Raw genomic sequence first — 8,655 nt, 5'->3', positions numbered from 1 at the left:
TTGCAGGGTTACCTCAGGAAATTGGAAGACAGACCAGGCATCCAAATGGTACATGAAATTTAATATGGACAAGTGCAAAGTGATGCACTTTAAGAAGAATAATCCAAATCAAAATCCACATTAGGAGTCACCACCCAAGAAAAAAGATCTAGATGGCATTCTGATGTACTGTGCTGGTTTGAGCTTTGGGGCATGGGAACAAGTTCCACCCACTCTATTCCCTCCACAGATGACTACTACTACTACTACTTATAATTTCTAAAGCGCTACTAGACGTACGCAGCACTGTACACTTGAACATGATGAGACAGTCCCTGCTCGACAGAGCTTACAATCTAATTAGGACAGACAAACAGGACAAACAAGAGATAAGGGAATATTAAAGTGAGGATGATAAAATAAGGGTTCTGAACAAGTGAATAAGTGTTAGGAGTTAAAAGCAGCATCAAAAAGATGGGCTTTTAGCTTAGATTTGAAGATGGCCAGAGATGGCGCTTGACGTACCGGCTCAGGAAGTCTATTCCAGGCATATGGTGCAGCAAGATAAACGGAGTCTGGAGTTAGCAGTGGAGGAGAAGGGAGCAGATAAGAGAGATTTACCCAGTGAATGGAGTTCCTAGGGAGGAATGTAGGGAGAGATGAGAGTGGAGAGGAACTGAAGAGCTGCAGAGTGAATGCACTTATAGGTCAATAAGAGGAGTTTGAACTGTATGTGGAAACGGATAGGAAGCCAGTGAAGTGACTTGAGGAGAGGGCTAATATGAGCATAACAACCCTGGCGGAATATTAGTGGTGCAGCAGAATTTTGAACAGAGTGAAGAGGAGAGAAATGGCTAAGTGGGAGACCTGTGAGAAGCAAGTTGCAATAGTTTAAGCGAGAGGTGATAAGAGCGTGGATGAGGGTTCTGGTAGTGTGCTCAGAAAGGAAAGGGCAAATTTTGCTGATATTATAGAAAAAGAAATGACAGGTTTTAGCAGTCTGTTGAATATGTGCAGAGAAGGAGAGGGAGGAGTCGAAGATGACGCGGGCTATTTAACAACTGCCGTAGGGGCCCTTTTACTAAGACGCATAGGTGCCTACGTGTGCCCAATGCATGCCAATTCGGAACTACTGCCCGGCTACCGCGTGGCCCGGGCGGTAATTTCATTTTTTACATGCATCCACTACGCATGCCGAGAAATATATTTTATTTTCCAGTGCACAGTGCTAACTGGGCGGTAATCGGCATTGTACGCACGTTGGCGGTTACCGCCTGGTTAACGTGTGAGACCTTACCGCTAAGTGAATGGGTGGTGGTAAGGTCTGAGACCCAAAATGGATGCGCGCCAATTTTCATTTTGCCACAAGTCCATTTTCGGCCCCCCAAAAAGGTATTTTTTACAGGTATGCTGAAAAATGGATCTGTGTGTGTCAAAAACACGCGCCTACACTAGCACAGGCCATTTTTCAGCGCACCTTAGTAAAAGGACCCCTTAGACTGCTGACATCTGAAGCGCTAGCTGAGAGATTCTGTTGCTGTGCTGGTTTGAGGTGCTGGGTGTGGGAGCAAGCTCCGCCCCCACTCTATTCCCTCCACAGATGTCGCGGACCTTTGCGTGCTGCCTTGGCATGGTTTTGGAATTCTATCTGTTGAGCTGAGATCTTCATATGAACATAACTGATGCCAATCTGTGGAATTTATCCTGTCTTTAAGTTATGGACTGTGCTCTTTTGGATGGTTTTGGGATACCTTGGTTTTCAGCAGTGGCATAGCCACTGGTGGGCCTGGGTGGGTCAGGGCCCACCCACTTTGGACTCAGGACCGCCCAAATTTGTGACACTCTTGCTGTGGCTGGTGGGGATCCCCAAACCTTGCCAGCTGAAGATTTTCTCTCCTTGGGCACCAGCGCTCTTTCAAATGTCAGCCAGCGGCACTTGCCTGGAGACCGGCCCTTCTGCACATGCTCAGTTTTCGCACATGCATAAGCACTGAGCATGCACGACAAGCCGGTAGCAGCATCAGTTTGAGGCAAGTGCTGCCGGCTGCCATTTGGAAGAGTGCTGGCTGCTCGAGAAGGAGGAGGAAATCTTCAGGAAGCAGGGTTTGGGGATCCCCGCCTGCTCAAGTATTTAATATTTGGGGTCTGTGGGCAGGGAAGGGTGGAGAGAGGAGCAAACTAGAGGGGGATTGGGGGGGATGTGAATTCCATGCCCACCCAAATTTGACCATCTGGCTACACCCCTGTTTTTCAGTAATTGATTTTTTTTTAAGTTAGTCATTGTTTTGGACTGCAATGTGTAGGATATCAGTTGTTACCGGACAAGGCCGTTATGGACCACTTTTGTATAAATCATTCAACCATAGAGAGCAGTGTCGTAGGATGTTGATTGCAGTGCCCACTCAGTCCAGAGAATTGTGGGAAACACAAAATTATTAAAGGTGGGACTTACTAATTCGCGTTCGGTTAGGCATAAGACAGCTTTGATCCATGATTTGTGTGTTCAGCATGATTGTGATATATTGGGGGTGACTGAATTGTGGTTAGAACTTTCTGATGTTACTATGGCAAAAAGTTGTTGTCCTGTTGGATTTTCTTGGGAATGGGTTTATACAGATTTTAAGAGGGCAGGTTGAGTGCTTTTAATTTATAAGAATTGTTTACAGTTACATGGTGTGTATGTATGCAGATTCAGTTGGAGCAGCAAACGTGCTTATGATGGGTGCTCCTGATTTTTCTGTTTGTTTAGTCTAATGCCCACCGGCCATGTTGAAGCAGGAATCGGATTGTTCTGTGTTTCTGAATGTGTTAATCACATTACCAGTATCAACGGACAGTCTGATTATATTGGGTCGTTTTAAGTTGATGATTTGTCCTCAAGTGCCTTTTGTTCATGTTCTGCTTGGTGCATTGTGCTTGATCATGGTCACCCCTCTAAAAAGGGTTATTGTGAAGAAAAGTGGAGGTTTTTTTGCTGTGGTTCACTGTAGCACTATGTCAGGTGTGCCGTGAATTTAGGCAAACAGAGAGAGAATGGAGGCGGACAGGAGATAGTGAGGCTAAATTTAGTTACACGGTGAAGTTGAAGGAATATACTTTGTCAGTGCAACATCAAAAACAGCAGTTCTTTCAGAAGAAGATGGTGACTCTCTGACTCATCCAAGGGAGTTTTTTTTTAATTGTGTGCTCCTTGACTTATTAGAGAACCATTGTCCATTTACGTCTGATGAATTTGGAGTGTTTATTTGGGAAGACAATTTGCCAAAATAGTTGATTCTTACCCACCACTGCAGATTATTGATGTTCCTGTGAATGAGCCTACTTGCAAGTGGGACTCATTTGAGGATGTGCATGTAACTGAAATTGCCTCCCATTTAAAAGCACGTAGGCCTACGCCCTCTGGGGGAGATGTTTGTAGTCATATGTTGCTCCAGCAGATGAGGAGTTATTTTGTTTACGCTTTGGTTATAATTGTGAATTCATTTCTAAGAGAGGGTTTTCCGATGGATTTGAAAATGGCCACTGTTTGGCCAGTGATAAAGAATCTCTTCCTTGGATTTAGAGAACTTTTGTCCAATTTCATCTTTATCTGTGCTTGCAAAGATTGTACAGAAGTCTATATATGTGCAATTGAATGAATATTTGTCTCAAAATGAAATGTTGGACCCGCATCAATACTGTTTCTGCAAGGCCCATAGCATACAATTGTTGATTGAGAGCTACTGTGGATGAACTGCGTGGTGCTCTGGATAAGCAGTTGGATTCACAGGGGTCCTTTTACCAAGTTGCAGGTAAAAGGGCTCTAAGGTAGTGGCGGGGGCCATTTTTCCTGCGCACCAGGGCCCTTTTTACCGCAGCAGGTATAAAGCCCCCCCAAAAAAAATGGCCACGCAGTACGATAACTCTTACCACGTGGCTATGTGCTGGCGAGAACTTACCACCACCCATTGAAGTGGTGGTAAGGGCTCCCGCGGTAACATGGCAGTAACTAGCCAGCACTAGGCGACACCTGACTTCTGCCAGGTTAGCGACACGCTAACCGTTTCTGGGGTTTTTATTTTTTCCCTGGAAATGGCGCACGCTCGACCCGGAACTAGTCCTGGAAAAGCGTGTGGTGAGCCTGCGTTGGGCTTACTGCTGCTTCGTAAAAGGAGCCCCATTGTAATCTATCTTGACATATCTGCAGCATTTGATACTCTGGACCACCACACTTTGTTGACCCGATTAGGAGAACGTGGCCTTGCAGGATCTGTGTTGCAGTGGTTTCAAACTTTTTTGACGGATAGAGCACAACAAGTGCGCACTGGAGATGCATTGTCGAAACCTGATATGTTGAGAATTGGGGTTCCCCAGGGCTCGGGACTTTCTGCTGTATTGTTTAATTTGTATTTGAGACCTTTTTTGCATGCTGTTGAAAAATGATGGGGTGTCCTACAGAATTCATGTGGACATAGTAACATAGAGGGGCGTAATCGAACGGGGGCACCCATCTATAAGGGTGGCCATCTTTAAGGCTGGCCCCGTAAAGCAGCGTCCCCGACCATATTATCGAAACAAGATGGCTGGCCCCCAAATTTATGCACATTAGGATTTACGTGCAGAATGTTATAGAGTACGATCTGCACGTAAATCTTAATTAAAGCCAATATCAATAATTGGTTGTTAGCAGCCAATTATTGGCGCTGATTGGCATGTTAAGCAATTAAGTTGCACGAGCACATCGTCCATGCTCAGATTTGCGCGTGCAACTTTATTCTCTGTTTATAGAATCTGGAGGTGGTGCACCCTGGTCCACAAGATTATCTGTGGCGATGTCCCGAGTTATATGGCTGATCTCATAGACCTACCAACCAGAAACACAATTAGAACATCACGAACATACCTAAATCTTCACTACCCTAGCTGCAAGGGACTCAAGTACAAATCAATTTACGGATCTAGCTTCTCCTATATAAGCACCCAACTATGGAACACATTACCGAAAGCCATAAAGACAACGCAGGATCACCTCAATTTCCGGAATTCACTAAAGACTGATCTGTTCGAAAAGGCATACACTACTGATCCAACTTACAGTAAGTAACTGAACTCAGCAACACAACGAAGCCATAACCTGCAATGAACAATATATTACTCTTCTTCTCTTGATTCTCTAATGTTCTGTAACAACATCACTCTGTATTTGTTTCATCACCAGAGGTGGCTAAAACCTCACGGTACTATGTAAGCCACATTGAGCCTGCAAAGAGGTGGGAAAATGTGGGGTACAAATGCAACAAACAATAAATAAATGTAGACGTCGTGTTATAGATTTGTCCTCGCATATGAGGCTGAGAAATGCAGTGAGCTTTACTTCTTGATTATTTATGTCAAATTTTAATTTATGTTGGAGATTGTGTTTTTTCTAGAAAATCCTTCTTTTCTTTCTCTCGCTGCCTCTTTCCTCTTTTTCCTTTTCCCATGCTTCCTCCTCCCCTCTCATCCCTTCTCCTCACTGCCTTCTTCCTCTTCCCCTTTTTTCCTTACCTCCTTCTCTCCCTCCTTCCCCACCTCTTCCCTTAAGGTTCCTGACTCCTCCCTCTCACCTTGTTCCTCTTGTTAGGGGTTTCCCCTCTCTCTCTCAGGGCAGACATCCATTAGGCCCACAAAAATGTTTTAATTTTTCTTTAATCAGAAAGAATAAAAATGAAGTAGAAGTTATGTTTAAATCTTTTTTATTGAAACTTGAAACACAATATCAAAAAAACAAAACGGCAATCTCAAAAATGTGTTATAAGGTCAACCCACTGTAAACAGGTGCTTCTTATCCAGAAAACTCCCCCCCCCCCCCCCCCCACCTCCTGGACATTCCCCTTGCACCAAGGTATAACAAAGGAACAATAATATGGGTGCTTAGACTGAAAACTTCAAAGATTGAGTAAACGACTATGGGGCCCTTTCACTAAAGGCTTGCCGTGCAGCAAACCAGAACTACCGCTGGCCCAACGTGGCCCCTGGCGGTAGTTCTGCCTTGAGCGTGTGCCATTCCTGGTGCTACAGAAAATAATTCTGTAATTTCTAGTGTGGTGCTAACCTTGCGGTAACCGGTTACTGCCACATTACCGTGGGAGCCCTTATCGCCACCTCAATGGGTGGTGGTAAGTACCCCCCCTTGCATAATCTTACCGCATGGCCATGTCATTTTTAGGGGCTTTTTACCATGCTGTGGTAAAAAGGGCCCTGGCGTACAGCAAAAACCGCCCCCGCTGCTACCGCAAGGCCCTTTTTAGTGCAGCTTGGTAAAAGGACCCTTATGAGTCATAGATAGTAAAGTGTCCCAAAAAAACTCCCAAGTGGCTTCAAAAAGAAGTCCAAGCCCTTGTGACAGGTTCTATATCTTAAGTCTTTCCATGCATAAGTCTCTTAGCATCAAGATGTGCCAGTGCTAAGGTGTCGAGGCGCTAGGTAAAAGCCAGTTTTGCAGAATTGACTTGAGAGTGACTAAATCCATGACCTCTAAGGGAGTTGAAGTCTTGCCTTTTGGCCTTGAAGATATGCACAATAAACTGAATACAAACATATTCATTTTGATTTTGCTCACACCTTTTTCAGTAGTAGCTCAAGGTGAGTTACATTCAGGTACACTGGATATTTCTCTGTCCCAGGAGGGCTCACAATCTAAGTTTGTACCTGAGGCAATGGAGGGTTAAGTGACTTGCCCAAGATCACAAGAAGCAGCAGTGGGATTTGAACTGGCCACCTCTGGATTGCAAGACTGATTCTCTAACCACTAGGCCACTCCTCAAATGTAAATAAAATATACATACAATTCAAATTAAAAGCTCAGTCATGTATTAAATGCTACCGAGGGAAGGGCCTATAAAGCCAAAAGGGCCTAGGAGGGCCCACAAAAATCATAATGCAGCCCTGCTCTCCCTTGGCCATCTCTCTCCTCTTCTGCTTGCTGTCTCTCCTTCTCCCTCCCATTGTCTCCCCTTCTCCCTCTAGGATCTTTTTTTAAGCTGTCACATGGTGGCACGCTCCATCTCAGAGATATAAAAATACATTTGCTCATATGCCCAGCTGCTGTGCAGGGGAATTCTTGTATCTAATAGGCCCCAGCCAGAAATGAGAAAAATGTACCCAGATTTAGAAACCAGATCAGCTTGCAGCACCTTGATTCTCTGCCCAGCGTCCTCTTCCCAGACCATGTGAAGCTGTCCTATCCATCCATTCAAGCTAAAATCTCACCCGAGTACCACCAGGGGCAACATTCTGTTGTCCCTAATTGTCACTTCTCCCTTCACCCGTAGACACACTATGATCTAGCTGTTAATTTGGGTCTGTTGCATGAGTCCTACAAACCCTTGTAACTCTATCAAGTTTTTCACCAGTGTAAAAGTATATATAGCATCACTCTGAGGGCCCTGTTTACTAAGCCGTGCTGTAGGCACACTAGCATTTCTAGTGAACACTAAAAATTAGCATGCACATAGGTGTCTCTTAGCGTGTGCTAAAAATGATAGCGCACCTTAATAAACAGGGCCATCAGCTTGTTGTTTAATTATTCCCAGCTTCTCTGATACATGGAGAGAGATCTGGTTGAAAACAGACACCAGTTTGCAAGGCAAGGTCCTGGTCCAGGGCTGCTGAGAGACTGAGCCGGGCCCGGGGCAAGGCCGCCCCCGGGGCCACCGTCGCCCCCCCCCCAATCGCTACCACTGTTACCTCCCTCTCCTGCTCTCAGGCCGTCGACGCTGCTGTCCCCAGTCTCCACCCACTCACCCCCAACCCCGTCGACAGCTCCCCTCCATCCGCCACCGGGCCCCCTGCATTCAAATTGGCAGCGCCTCACCTCTGTGTGAAAGCGGCAGATCGCCTCCCTTTGGGCCCTCCCTCGCTGTGTCCCGCCCTCGCCGAAACAGGACGTTACATCAGATGAGGGCGGGACACAGTGAGGGAGGGCCCGAAGGGAGGTGATCTGCCGCTTTCACACGGAGGTGAGGCGCTACCAATTTGAATGCAGGGAGCCTGGTGGTGGACGGAGGGGGGCTGGTGAGACTGGGGACTGCAGCAGCAGCGGCCTGGGAGCAAGAGAAGGAGAGAGACCCCGGCGCTGGGCCCCCCTTGGAGGCCCGGGCCTGGGGAATTTTGTCCCCCTTGCCCCCCCTCTCGGCGGCCCTGTCCTTGTCCAGAATTGTAAGGTTTTTTTTTCTTGTTTGATTACTGCATTAAAGAAGATTTGGGTTCAAGAGTTCTGAGTCTTATCAGAACGATGTTCTATACTCTGGTTTAGACTACATACTAATCACCCTGGTGTGAGAGGAGAACAATTTCTAAATGTAAACTTTATTTTTCAATTTGCTTTGATAATTTTTTACTATGAAAAAATCTTGGGACCCTGTTTACTAAGGTGCGCTAGCATTCTTAGTGAGCGCTAGCCATGTAGACGCTCATAGCAATATTCCCCCAGATTCTATATACCGTGCCTAGAGAACTGCGCTGAAATCGGTGTGGATACTATAACAATGTGTGTAACTTAACAAGCAAGCTGATAACAGCACTTAGCAAGCAATAATGAACACTATTTGGCACTGATTTGAATTTATCCGCACAACTCGCTAAGCGTATTCTGTAACGAAATGCACTGAACTTCTAACATGTGCAAGCAAAAAGGGGCATGGATATGGGCAGGGA

Source organism: Microcaecilia unicolor, chromosome 11, assembly GCF_901765095.1.
Source record: "Microcaecilia unicolor chromosome 11, aMicUni1.1, whole genome shotgun sequence".
NCBI lineage: Eukaryota > Metazoa > Chordata > Amphibia > Gymnophiona > Siphonopidae > Microcaecilia > Microcaecilia unicolor.
This window is presented reverse-complemented; position numbering follows the sequence as displayed.